This window comes from Adiantum capillus-veneris, chromosome 24 (genome assembly GCF_014529385.1).
Source record: "Adiantum capillus-veneris isolate H3 chromosome 24, ASM1452938v2, whole genome shotgun sequence".
In the NCBI taxonomy this organism is placed as follows: domain Eukaryota; kingdom Viridiplantae; phylum Streptophyta; class Polypodiopsida; order Polypodiales; family Pteridaceae; genus Adiantum; species Adiantum capillus-veneris.
Genome location: NC_140954.1, coordinates 79137813 through 79152797, shown reverse-complemented (window position 1 = coordinate 79152797; position 14985 = coordinate 79137813).

Genomic DNA, 14985 nt, shown 5'->3' with positions numbered 1-14985 from the left:
CGGGACTTCGCTCCTGGTCTTGTCACCAAGTAGAAGTACCTCCACGGCACTTTTCTATGTAGCCTCGTACTCAACCTTTTCCATTTCCATCCATTTTTTTATCACATTTCTTTATATGCCATTATACACCAGTACCCTCATATCACATTACCTTTCCTCCCCTTCACCAGGCTCTTAGGGTGCTTACACACTTGCCTAACACAAAAGTAGAATGTGCAAGACATTGCGGCTCACTCTCAAATAGTGGGGAGGTATTTGGCCATGTAGAGTTACACAACATATCGCAAAGACATGCATTGCATGTTTGGAAGCTTCTCAGGAAGCTTAAGCATGACTACCGTTCGATTGGTTCCATCCTAGCCTAGTTCTCGAAGATTTAGGCATGCATTGGCTTTCATCTGAAATATGGGTCAAGACCTCGAAACATCACTGTGAAAGCATCAGCAATAGGTCCACATTGACGTGTTAAAGACTTAGCCCCTTGTCACACTGGGACGGGCGCTTAGCTTTCTTTCACAAACGTCTCAAGCACATTCATGTCTCACTTTAACATAATGCGAAAGTTGGCCTCTTCCATCAATGAACGGGCCGTGGACACTTCGTAGAGCCTCTGACTCTCACACTGAGTGTAGCTATTCGAATCCAATTGGACACCTTTCGCTTTTGCTTTTGCAATTGGTCATCACTTTGAAAAGTTGGGCGAGCATGCAAGGCTGGCCCTCTAACAATGTTTTGTCGCCATGTTTTGCTTTTCCCTATGGTGAATAAACACCAATCATCTCAGCATGGGTGTCTCTTGCCCACCCCAGTGTGACAAGAGCCTTACATGCTTTCAATCAATCAAATAGCAATCACTAAATACATTAGGGTAAAAGGGGCCGTTTAGCAACCTTTACGCAAACATCGGGCGGCTTTTTCGATTTCTACACGGACTTTTAGTTTGAGAGATACAGAACACAAGTGGGGTGAAGGTCGCACATCAATAAAACTTTAAGCCGCGATGGCTCCTCTAGCACCCTGTGCGATAGCAACGAAAAGTTTTGTGTGTAAAAAGAGTGGGGTCTATTAACGAGCCAGACACAACGTGTGACAGCAGCGAAAAGTTTTGCGTGTAAAAAAAGTGGGTCTATTAATGAGCCAAACATGGGCCAATTTACGGACACCAGGTTTTGAACCCTCGCTCAACCAATGAGGTTCCAAATTCCTCCCATAAGCCATCCCAACAAAGGACATTTTGTGTTCCGTTTCTAGAGTCATAATGCACTTTAATTTAGCCCTTATCTGTCTTTCTACAGGGGGTCGTCCCATTATTTGCCCCCATAACCTAGTTTTGTCAAGGTGGTAAATCGAGGGGATTTTGTTGCCAAAGTCTTGCTATATTGACAAAATGGGAAGGTGATCCTCATGACTATATACCATCTGTGACCCCACTCTCAAGAGGTATGAATGGTCACAACAACAACCCTCTCAGATTGGGCATGATCTTTACCTTTCAATAATTATTATGACCTCAGATGTGCAGTGCATGTGCACATACTGAGTGTGAATGGTATGTAAACTCCATGTGAACTCTATAGCATTTGGAAATGACATGAGAACAATATACCAGCGTCAAGGGGAGATGGTGGGTTCACATCTTGTGAGGCCTTACTTTCTTCTCCTGCAAAAAACATACCATCAAGAATCATTAATGATCTCAAGCTGTTGATCCCGGCCTATTAAAGCAGGGGTTCATTTAGTGGTGTGGGTTACTATTGAATATAGGGCCATTGTGCTCATGACCGACATGGTTGATTGCTCACTCGTTACTAATCTCACTAACCATTCTACTATTCTTATCAACATATTTAAAAGGGAGCTGAAGGTGCTAAAGTGATTGTAGAGAACTCCACCCATGCACCCATGTTTGCCTCTCTCTCTCTCTCTCTCTCTCTCTCTCTCTCTCTCTCTCTCTCTCTCTCTCTCTCTCTCTCTCTCTCTCTCTCTCTCTCTCTCACACACACACACACACACACACACACACACACACACACACACACATACACGCACGCACGCACACACAAAGCATATTGCGATTGTGGCAAGTGTTATTAGATTCATGATTACCACCTTAGGCACTGAGACAATCTTCGAGATTAGATACTTGGAGATTCAGAGCTTGAGAGTTAAGAGTATAGGATAGAATTGTCAACAGCGAGATGTATGCACTTGTGGAAGCTCAATAGAGAGTCTACAAGTGTATGTGAGGTAAAAATTTCACGTGCATAGCAATAGTATTTTAAACATCAAATATCTCCTTGAAAAATGAAAATTTGAGAAATTGGCCTCGAATGCCCTCTCATTTTAGCGGGATCTACAACTTTACAACAGCAAGTTTCATTGTATTTCACAGTTTGCCACAGGATGGTTGAATATACATTTTTTAAAAGGTTTTTAGCTTCTCTTATTGTGAGAGTGTAATATGCTTTTGAAAGCACTACATGTGCTTGAAGTTGCAGGTGCAAGATCTGAGATGTAGATGTGGACATGAGTGATTCATTTGTGGATATATAATCACTCATGTGGATATATTTAACTACTTGACAAGCTTCTTATTTAAGACGTCTTTTGAAGAGCATTGATGTTTTGATGCAAGGTTGACATTGATTTTTTGATTCCAAAAAGCACTTAACTACTTGACAAGCTTCTTATTTAAGTTATTATCTTTTGAAGAGCATTGATTTTTTGATGGAAGGTTGGCACTATAATGAGAGCTTTTCACAACTGCAAGTACAGTTGAAAAAGCAAGTTATGTATCCTTAATATTGTTTGTACATATAGATTTTGGGCTATGCTTGATTGAGTTTTCCGATGCATTCACTTGATCCCAAAAGATTTTCTTTGAGTTCAAGATTTGTAATGGTTTGTATTATGCATTGATTATGTACATTGCTAAGTAAATATTGGGTCGATTTGTACATGGATTTTGAGCCATTTTGGGGCTAATGTAAACGTGTTTGTTGTGCTTTCATTGACAGTCTTTTATGCACCTTGCAAAAGCAATATATATTATCTTCGGTTGACGCATGTTACGTGTGAGTTGATGCGCTTGTGCATATTAAGGGTCTTTGATACAGCTTATGGTTTGTGTGTTGTATATGGTACTAGAGTTTGACGCAAAGTTAAGCTCAAGGTTTTGTGATGCCCATTTATGATAGATTTTTTGCCCATCAATATTTTCTACACCTTGGATGTTTTCTTGAGGTCAAGTTTATCTATTCAAGTGGGAGTTCAACTCAATGAAATATTTTGAGCTTGCTCGCTTACTTACTGATGCCTGTCTGAGCACCATTAGGAGATTTCAAAGGTCTTTTAGAGGGTCATATTGAAAAGAGAGAAAAGAATTTGCATCCAATGAGAAGGAACACAACGTAACGTAGAAATACATGAAATAAATCAAGAAAAGATAAAACATTCTAAATTCAAGAAAATTTAAAACTCTTTGTAAGGAAACATCTTCTTTTTTTTGGAGCTGGCGGTTCAATATGTGGACCCTCTACCAAGAGACTCTGATAGCCTCAAGGTACTGAAAGATAGTGACTTAACTATACGCTGGAAGGCTATTATTTTCCCGCCACTAAAAGCTATCCACTAGAATGTTCTATTTATCCCTTCATTAAGAAAGCTTTAAAAACTCATCCTCCCTCCATTAGAAGCTAACTTTCTTCTTACACTCAGAACTATGGATTCTTCTTCTTTCCACCCTAAAATCTCTAGGGGTTTCTCATCTATTTCCCCAACTAACCTCACCATGAGTCTACCAAGAAGGCTAAGCCGTAGCATAAGCTCTAATTCCATCTCAAACTCCATCACTGCAGATAATAAGTGGCAAAAGAAAAGGATAGACAAAGATTCATGGGTTCTCATGCAGTGAAGAAGGAGAAAAAGATCATGTACAACATTTTTTTGTAAATCCGCATGGAAAGCAAGATTATTGGATTTTAAAGTAGAGGTTGGTAAGAAGAATGTAAAAGAGGTTTTAGTTCAACATGTTTTCACACACTCTGATGTGATTGCTCATGGGGGTAATGTCTCAATGGTGCATCATCCATGATGCAACTGTAAGGAGATTTTTACATTTAGCTCTTCCATTTATAGATGCTTATTCTTCCTTTTGTTCTCTTACATTTAGCTCTTATACTTAAAGATGTTTATCCTTCTCTATACAAGGAATGGGAGATAGTGGAATGCATTATAGACCTCATCCCTATAACCCATGTTCACATTGGTATCTTACAATATATGGGAAGAAGTAGCAAGAGCCTTCTAAATGAAGGCTTCCTATACGATCATTTCTACCAGCTTAACCAAAGGAATTAAAAAAGGAACATTGGTAAAGGATCCTCTGCCAACCAAATAAAACTCTATGGACTAGCTAGTTCGATCGGACACAACATTCAGTGAGTCATTGGAGAGTATCACTATGAAAATCTCAAAGTGTTTACCGCGCTGTTTTACCGCGTTTTGTACAGAGAAGGTGTAAATTCAATGAGAGAAACAAGAGAGAGGAGGGCGGGTTTTTTTTTTGTTTAAAGTATTACCGCGACTTTATCCGCTGTTATTATCGCTATTATTATGGCTGTTATTACCGCGCTCATTACCGTCGTTATATCCGCTGCCCAAATTTAGCGCCTAAACTTCAAATTCTAGATTAACTCCCCCCCCCCCCCAATCAAATTTCGGTGTTTCCTTCCTCTCAATAAAAATTAAAGAGTATTTTATATAATTTTCAAATATAAAAAAGAAGAGAAAGAAAGAGAGAGAGAGAGAGAGAGAGAGAGAGAGAGAGAGAGAGAGAGAGAGAGAGAGAAAGAGAAAGAGAAAGAGGGGGGAGAAGGAGGCGGGGCATATAAGACCCGGTTCAGACGCTACGCCGGAAATGATTCCGACAGGGGCATCTAAGTTGCGTGGCAAAAGCCTATTTGCTACAATAGATATCATCTTCCTCTGGGCCCGCCATTTTTCTTCCGGCACCCCCCCTCAGAAGAGTTGCTGGCCTCTCTCCACCTCTCTCTGTTTTTGGCTCTTCTTCCTCCAACACCGTTTAGACGAGGCGGCGGTAGACCTGCAGAAAGCCTTTCTTCCTCCAGCCTCGTCTGAACCCAGCCTAAGATTACCCTTGTTTACAACTAAAATAATCATTGTCAATTGATTAACATAATTGAGCATATTCTCAAACCTAAAGAGAGGAAGAGGAGGGAGAGAGAGGTGAATGGATTACACGATCAAAAAACTTCATAACTACAAAACGTTTATGAATCATCTTCCAAAAGATCTCTACATGAAGCATCATCCAATTCTAAGGCCATGGCTCCTAAATCAATAAAGAGAGAAACTGAATTGTCGTTTGTGGATGCATTTCCAGCTTCATCATCTTCGAGTTCGTCATCCTCTATCTCATCATCTTCATCATCATGACAATCATCCTCGCTAAGACTTGCTGCCGTCGGACTTGATTCATCGACCTCCCTCTCCTCTGTTTCTTGCACCCCATCCAAAGTCGGAGGTGGAAGAGAGTCGAAGATAGTACTCTCCACTTCATTAGTGGAAAAAATGGTTCTCCCCCGAGGTGTTACGGGAATTAAGAACCAAAGTTTTGGTTGGTGGATTGCTAGGATATAGATGACCTATAGAATAGAAGCTCAACGTGAGTAACATTGGTATAACTAACGCTACAACAAGTAAATAAGAATAAAAAAGGTAGATGTCACTCACCTGCTCACAATTGTGTGGTAAAACTAAATTGTCATACCTCCTTGTGTGATGCACACTAGAGTCCACCATGTAGAGGCCATTCTCATGTCGTCTAGACACATTTGCAAACCACTTGCACTCGAAGATGAAGCTATGAAAGGTTCTAAAATTAACCTTTAGTATCCTTCCAATAGTTCCGCAATACCTGGCTTCATCACCGTCTATGTGAACGTTGCCCGTGATGGCACAATCCATGGTGATTCTACGCTCGTCAATGTGGTGCGTACGAAAGTAACAACCCTTTGACCACATAGAGTTAAAGGAAAGGCACTACAAAATAGAAAAATATATTAATTTATCAAAGACATATTAAAGATAATTTCAAGAAATAGCGAGACAATATGGTTTAGGTATATGAGTACTCTACCTTTGGTACGCAACCTCGTGCATACTCCCATTCTTTGTTGGTGATGTCTTCTCCGCGCGCTTTTGCCTCGGTCATTCTCTCATGAATCCACTCTGCACTAATGAGATCTGGGAAACATGCAAGGTGTCTAGGCATTGGGGGTGCCCTCCTTCCTCCATGTGCTTGTTTCCATGCTTCCCTCTCTTGCAAATGCCTGGACTTTGCCACTGTCCAGAAGTCCACCCACTTGGTCAAGTTCTTTGCATTGAGAATGCAAAAGTTATCGACCACTTGGGATAGATTCATATCCATGTTAAGTAGTTTCCCCTTTCCACTTGTCAAGTGTGAAGTCATCCTTGAATCTTCCTTGTCTGACCACATGCGAGGCATTGAAGGATCAACTTGTGCCGAATACTCTGATATGTAAACAAATGCGTCTTGAACAATCCACCCTTCGGCCATACATGCCTCTGGTTGAGACCGTGGGATTCTTCACTTGGCCAGCAAAAATATTTGGGCCAGTGATCAGCAACCTGGAATCAAGGTTTGTAGGCTACTCAGCAGTCGAGCTGAAAAACAAAGTCACCATGCAGTTCTTGCAAGTGCCAAATTCCTGGAGACACCTTGTACGGCAGCATCAGTAGCTGCCAAGGCGGCTGGCATCCCTTCAGTTCGAGTTTTGGTCAGAGATACCCACACGCTCCCGAAGGTCATCCTTCTGCCTCGGGTGAGTGGGGGTTGGTTTAGACAGAGTGTGGAGTACTCGGGTCTCCCGAACGAGTGCTTCATTTGCAGACAGATGGGCCACCTAGCGAAGGCCTGTCCACGGAGGAGACCACGACCTGCACCTCAGCCTCAGCCCCAGCCTGCCAAGGCTGGGCCGCAGCCACAACTAGCGACACAGCGCACAGATTCAGAGCCACCCTCCGAGCCTGGGGCTCCAGCGGAGGAGGAGTGGCAGCAGGCCCATGGCCGTCGACGCCAGGGGCCACAGAGACAGTCTGGCACTCAGAGTGGCCCTCAGGTGCCTACTCAGCAGTAGTGGGTCCCCACTGGGAACCGCTTTGGTCCTCTTGAGCAGGAGGAGCCCCCTACACCAGCCTCCACCTCCGCCTCACCCTCGCCAGCCGCTCCGCCTTCCGATTTTCCCTCCACCTCCTCATCCCCTCCCCTGCCCTCTGCTCCCGCCCACTCCCCACCTCGCCCCCCTGTATCTATCGTCCCACCCCGCTTCTCTTCTCCTCCGCCCCCCCCCAGCTCCTTCTCCCCCTCCTCCTGCTCCAGTACCACAGTCGACTCAGGAGACTAGTCCCTTGCCGGCAGCTAGGAGATCTCTTGGCAGCGCCTTTGCCACGAGTCGCCTAGCGAGAGAGGGTTAGCCCTTCTTGCGGCCCCCTCTGCAGATTCATACATCTTCCCTTGCAGCTATCCCTCGTGGTCTGACGAGCATTGACCTCCGACGCCGCTGGGATTTCTTCGATTACGGGTTCACTCGCTTTCTCGGCGATTCCACAGCAGACCACGAGGCAGCCTGCTTCAAGGTCCACGCTTTGTTCCTTGCCGCTAGGGGGATAGAGGCCTTGGACTCAGCAGTTGGTTTCTCCTTCCCCCTCTGTGGTAGGACTGAGACAGAGTGGTCCCTCGACTCAGTGGTGGGATGGTTGCATACACAGGTTCTTGAGTTCTCTCACCACATGGGAGAACTTGGCGTTACAGATTTGCTGCAGACTTTGTGGCCACTGGCCAAGTTTGCGATGACACCCCAGACTCAGCAGGATGTAGACACATTGTGGTGTACTTTTTTGATGATACGCAGTGTTTGCCTTGCTATGTATACATCCATGAGGACTCCTGGACAGAGGAGGTTTCTTTACGCACGGCTCGCTCTGCTTGGGCTTGGACTAGGCACTCACTGCAGTCTCGCCTATCTAGAGGGCGCTCGGATGTGGATTACTCCCCATCCAAGACAGCCTCGAAGATAGCCCGTCTTGCTGCTGCGGCAGCATCTGTTCTCTCTCGCTCCCCATGAGGATCGTCTCGTGGAACATGCAGGGACTAGGTGGGCCTCAGTTTCAACGACAGAGGGGCCGATTGCGTCAGGAGCTTCAGCGTTGCCTTGTGGGAGGAGAGATTGATCTTCTTATGCTTCAGAAGCACCATTTGTCTGAGAGCCGCATTCGGCGATGTGGTCAGATTTTGCGTGGACGCTATGATACCTTTTGGTCAGCTGCTTTTGGACCTGGAGGCATCCAGGGTGGGGTATGTATGACTATTGCGGACTCATTGCAGCAGGCCATTGTGGGCAGAGGGATTATTGTGCCAGGCAGGGCTCAGTGGATTACTATGCAGGTTCAGGGTGGCCTTGTGGGTTTCCTGAACATCTATGCGCCCAATGTGGCAAGTGCTCGTGCAGATTGTTGAGTCTTTGCCACAGGTTGACCAGTGGTGTGTAGGAGGGGACTTCAACATGTTGGAGGACCCTTCTGACAGGATCGGAGGCAGCCATGCTACTGTGCATGAAGTCGAGTTAGCAGCTTGGAAGAGGTTGTGTATGACTTTGAAGGTCTCGGACACATGGCAGCATTCTGGCTTTGTGAGGCCTCCACAGAGTCTTGCCTTCTCTAGATCGGACCGCAGAGTGGGAGGAGTGAATCTATCACGCATAGATCGCTTCTACACTAGTGACCACTTCAGTGACTTGGGGGGATCAGTGGGCATCCTGGCAGGGACATCCTTCTCGGACCATGCACCAGTGATCCTCACAGTGGCAGACAGACAGAGGAGTGGGAGCACGATGCTTCACATCCCAGAGCAGGTCTTGTTGGACTCAGCACTCAGAGAGAGGGTCGAGGCTCTATGGATAGAGGGCATGGACAGCCAGGCTCCACCTGTAGACAGAGTGGCCTCAGGCCTAGCTCAGCTTAGCCACTTCTTTCTCCAGGAGTCTCTCGCTCGACGGGCTGCAGCGAGAGAGGAGGAGCAACGTCTCAGACGAGGCATTGCTTCACTACAGAGGATGCAGGAGCAGCATCCAGACAGTCCATGGTTGGAGGAGCAGTTACAGCAGGCTCGACAGGAGCTTGTTTGCACAGAGGAGAGGTGCCATGAGTTTGACTTTCACCGACAGGCATCTCAGTGGACTTAGGTGGGTGACAGAGTGACAGGTGCTTTTTTTGAGACAGTTGGACCTCGGCACTCGCATGCCAAGGTCAATCAGTTGAGGAGACCCGATGGGTCAGTTGTTTGTGAGCCAGAGGATATGCGTGTAGTTGCTACTGACTTTTACCGTGAGTTACTGTCGGCTGAGCCTGAGTCAGAGAGACAGGATGCATGCAGGGAGCTTGTGACAGATGCCTTGTCTTGTGACTGAGGAGATGCGCCAGAGGCTAGAGATACCTCTTCAGCTTGAGAAGCTGCACACGGCTCTTAGGGCCCTCCCTCGTGGTAGCTATCCAGGTGAGGATGGGCTGACTCCCAGCTTCTTCTTGGAGTACTGGGACCTGCTTGGCCCAGATCTTTGTTGTGCCTTTCAGTACATTTTGCACACATGAGTGATGCCGGATAGCATGAGTGAGGGCCTCATTTACCTCATTCCAAAGGAGGGTGGCTCCTTGGATGAGATTAGACAATGGCGCCCCATCACCATTCTCAACTCAGCCTACAAAATTCTTGCCAAGGCTTTGAGTTTGAGGATTCAGCCACTTTTGGAGAGCCTTATACATGGGACTCATACAGGTTTTGTCAAGGAACGCGGTATCCTTGACAACATCTTCACTTTTTGGGAGGCTTCTGCCCTTGCACGGCTCCGTGGGGAGGACCTTGTGATTCTTCTTCTCGATTTTGAGAATGCATACGACAGAGTTGACTGGGACTTTCTAGAGGGCACGCTACGCAAGATGGGCTTCTCAGATGCTTGGATCAGAGGGGTGTCAGCTTTGTACAGACAGGCTCACAGTCAGGTGCTGTTGGCAGGAGGTAGAGGTGAGCGCTTCATGCTCACACGTTTGGTTAGACAGGGTTGTCCTCTTGCCCCTTTTCTCTTTCTGTTCTATGCGGAGGCGACGAGCAGATTTTTGGTGTCACAGCAGGTTGGTTTGAGAGGCTTAGCACTCCCTATACGAGGAGATGAGCTTCTGGACTCTGAGTTTGCCGACGACTCAGCCTTGTACTTAGAGGGATAGGAGGTCAATCTACACAGATGTGAGTAGGCTTTGGAGAACATCTGCTGTGCATTAGGCGCATTGATCAACTGGAGAAAGAAAGTGGCTTTCTCGGTTGGCAGTGCTCCTGTGCCAGATTGGATGCCAGGAGAGGGTTTCAGGTGGATTCCTCCAAGGACTGCAGTTCGGTACTTGGGTTGTCAGGTTGGTCTGGACTTGTCCCCCGAGCAGCAGATTGCTCCTCTTCTCCTATCCATCAGGAGAAAGCTGTTACATTGGAGCTCAGCATGACTTTCGCTGGCTGGTAGAGTAGTAGTTGCCAACCATGTGTTGTTGGCGACTATGTGGTACATCACTTCTTGCTGGATCTTCTCGAGTTCTTGTATCAGCCAGGTAGAGAGGCTGATCAGGAACTTCCTTTGGTCAGGTCGCGATACTCAGATTGCCCGAGCCAAGGTGGCTTGGTCGGTCATCACACTTCCTTGTTCTCAGGGAGGGTTGGGATCATTGATCCTGCACAGCAGAGCATAGCCCTTCTTGGGAAGTTTGTCGTCAGAGGACTTCTTCCAGGCGAGGAGCCCTGGAAGGAATTCTTGTTGCAGAGGCTTCATGCCAGGGTGCCTCAGTCAGGAGGCCCTTGGCAACCTTCGACCAGATGAATCTTTTCAGAGCTGCACCGAGTTGGTTTGAGCAGGAGACTGGAGGACAGATTCGCTGTGAGTTTGCTTTGATCTTGGGAGCTCTTACGGCGTGGCCTAGAGCAGAGACAGCCGACGTGCACGGAGGAGCGCCTACGGCAGCCCCTCGTCTAGAACCCCATGGTTAGCACTCAGAGAGGCCACTTGGTTGGGAGTTGGCCTCATGTTTCTTGGGGTCCCATGGCGGCAGGTCCAGCGCGTTCTCTAGGTGACTGGCTAGAGTTCACAGGTTTGTCAGAGGAGGTGCAGGCTGTCCTGCTACAGGGCATGAGAGGGATGCAGAGCATGTGTCATGACATCTTTGAGTCAGTTCCAGCTGAGTGGCTCATGCCTCTCGAGCCTGTAGCACCCCGGTGGATGGGAGCCTTCACACGAATGGAGGTTCTCATTTCTGTCAGGGCTTGCTCAGAGACTGTCCCAGCCTTGTTCTTCGAGCTTCAGGGTGGGGGACGATTACAGCGAGTTGCAGTAGAGGCCCCACAGGTAGCAGAGTGCTGTTTCCAGAGGATCCGAGTTGTGGGCATCTGTGGGAGGACTTGCGTCATAGACCCTGACCCAGCAGCTCTTAAGACTGGACACTGGAGGCTATGGGCTTGGGAGTGTTGTCCATTGGCACGAGTACAGTGGGATCCTGGTGAGTGGCTATGGAGGGACCCCTTCTCTTCTGCCGACCGCCCAGTAGTCCCCTTCTTTCAGTACACTGTTTGGCTTGGACGTCATATACTTGCAGCACAGAGAGAGGCCCGCCCCGCTGTAGCACGTCATTGGCAGGAGGAGGGCCTCATAGTCGAGTTCTTGGTAGCTTTTTGGCAGAGGCTGTGGGACTCCAGACAGCCGAGGCGAGTCACCTTGTTCCAGTGGCTGGTTGCACACAGAGCCACAACAGTAGGGAGCTGGCTTGTGCATAGTGGTCTCTCGGCCGCATGTCCAGCCTGTGACCAGTTGGTGGAGAGTCAGCGTCACTGTCTTTGGGACTGTCCCTTGGCCCAGCAGGTGTGGCTATGTGTTCTTCGGCTGATGCCTGCCCTCTCCACGGCTCGACAGTACACTTGGGGGGCAGCGGCTTGGTCCACCCTCACGGGCCCAGCACTTCAGTTTGAGCTATCTTCCACTAGTTGGATGATAGTGATACAGGGGGGGCGACCTACACTCCAGCCTGCTACAGAGATTACTCCACAGGAGTGGTGCAGTGAGAGAGAGGATTGTTGGGAGCTCATCAGCGGCCTAGCTCTCTGGTTCATCTGGTGGGCCCGCTGTTTCTGCATCTTTGAGGCTCGTCCTGTGCCACCAGCAGAGACTCTTCGTTACTTTTGGCTAGAGCTGATCCATACTCTCCGAGGACATCTTGAGGGACTACAGTGCAGCTCCGACCGCATGCGGGAGCGCCGCGAGACTTTTCTTCGACTCTGTCGCCCTGGGTCTTTCTACACCATAGTCCAGGGGGTGCTCAGATGGCACTACTGTCCACCTGTGTGGCTCTTCCCTCCTCCCATCTCTTGATTCAACCTCATTGTATATATGCTGTTTTTTCATTGGGAGCGTCTCCCCATCATGCTTGTTGTAGCCCTCTCTCGCAGAGGTGGATGTAGCCCTATGGGCAGTTTTCATTAACTAATAGAAGGATCTTTTTCTCGGGAAAAAAAAAAGACCACCTCGCCAGCCGTCAACCCGAAGACTACTTCAGACCATAAAGCTGTGTCAAGGGACGACATAGGCGAGGAGGGAAGGAATGTTAGCAGCAAGCTAACACGGACACCACGAATACCATTTTTTGGAGCTCTCATTGTAAAAACACTTATTATTTTGATAAATCGAGAATATTGTAACTCCTATTTTTTGGATAAACCTTGTAATTGATGAGCCAGGGCTACAAGCTTCCAGATTGTATCAACTTGTCATTGCCTATCTTTAGTTAGAGCTACTAGATTATTAGTTTTGACCACCAAAGACCTTGGCTAAGGTATAAAAGCCAATTTTTGTAAGTTATTTGTAGGTTTTGGATAATGAAATACACAGCGTGAGCTAACGGCTCTCACTTCTCTCCTTCTCGCGCTTCCTACTCCCTCCCCGGTTGTCACAATACAGGTGCGTTTGTTGCATTGCAACCACATGTAAGAGCTCGATCTACGAATTGATGTAAACACATCACAATATTTCATAGCGTTTAACGTTGTCGATCTGCGGTCTAATTTCATCATAAGTAGGAATTTACACTTCAAAATCAAAAACTAAGCATAGGCGGGATATTGGGGCAGCATTGCTAAGCATTTAGATGCATTCTGGGTCGAAAACGATTAGGTCAAAAATGCACTGCTATTAATAATCGCAATTTTGGCACTTGACCTAAAGTGGGGTTTGAGACCATAAGCATGTGTTCTTAGGTCTTATAAACATGCCTAGAAGTTTCCTTACGTTTGGATGTCATTTGATGATGTAACGGATGTGATTTGTTTGCAGATGAGCGATTGACTTTTGGTGATTTTACTCACTTGATTGTAGCTTGAGTTAGGTGTGAGTTGTTAGTTGTTTTCCGAGAGATTGACAATCTCTTGTAGCCTCTATGCACTAGTCGAATCAGCTTCGTCCCATAGATTGACAATTTAATTGTGGTTCTCGCTAAAACTGTAATAAGATAGGATAGTGAGGTTAGACACGCGTCCCACACAAGGAACACAAAGATTGTATTATAACAAACTCTCTCTCTTGATGGGAGAATCTATAATACAAACACCTTTTGGAGGGGGGACCGGCTGCAAGTAAATCCGATCCTCATGTCATGTTCTAATACTCTCTCTCTTGCAAAAGTATTGCTCATGCCAAGTTAATTAAGTACCATGTTTATGTTGCTACCATCAATTAAGTTCACCCTCTATTCTCAAAGTAACCTCACAAAAATGCTCACTCTAATTCTCTTAATTCCGCTACTCTCAAAGTTCATAGGCCATTCCCATTACATTGGTATCAGAGCATTTGGTTTCTCTTTTCTTGCTTAAGAAGAGAGGTCCTTAAGTAGCCTATTAATGGTTGATTTTGTTAATCATATTAGGGTAATGGGACTGGGATTTCATATTATCAATTATCTTTTTACTACGTTGCATCAAGCAATGGGCAACCCTACCTTTCAAGCCGAAGTTACCCAACAACTTTGTGCTTATGGGATTTCCCCTCTCTCCAAGAGGAGAGAGAGTTCAGGAGGCCTCTTTATGAGAGTCCCGAAAGAAGACTCTCTCCCATAAGAGAGGAGGAATCCAAAGAACGCGAAAGAAGTGAATCCTTAAGTTCCTCTAAAGATGTGGCTCCATGAAGACGGAGGTCTAGACTATCGCCAACTCCTTGCAAGAGGAAACGGTCAACCCATAGTCCTTCTCCTCGTCATTCCAAAAGGGAAGAGAGGAAACAAAGGAAGAGAAATGCAAGAAAGAGGTCACCCTCTTATCCTTATTCTTCACCTTCCTCCTCTTTCGATGAAAGAAATACTTATTCTCCTTGAGAATACAAGAGGAGAGGACATCACAAAACTTACTCTGGATGGCGAAGGTCCCAAAAGCTCAAAAAATTCAAAGAGGGAGGAAAGAGGATCTCTTTTCTCACCTATGAAGGCACCTTTGGTGCCACAGACAGTATTGGCCTTCATCCAACAATTTGATGCGGCCTTTGGAGATGAGGGATTCACAGAGTCCTCCAAGCTACACCATGTAGCTATGCACTTTCAAAAATCTACTCGTCAACGGTGGGCTAGCCTTCGTGGCAATGGCGAGGCCCCAAAGACATGGAAAACTCTACGAGTTTCCATCATGAAGCAATTCCTTGCAAGCAATGCAAAGGACAAAGTGCTTACCAAATGGCGGAGCTTGAAGCTACTCTTCAATGAGTCTATCCACAAATATGTAGACAAGTTTTGGGGTTTACATCTCAAAGCTACAATCTTTCAAAGGATAGACTTTGTCAAACAAAAGCAACAATTTTGTGTGGTATTACCTGAAGAAAT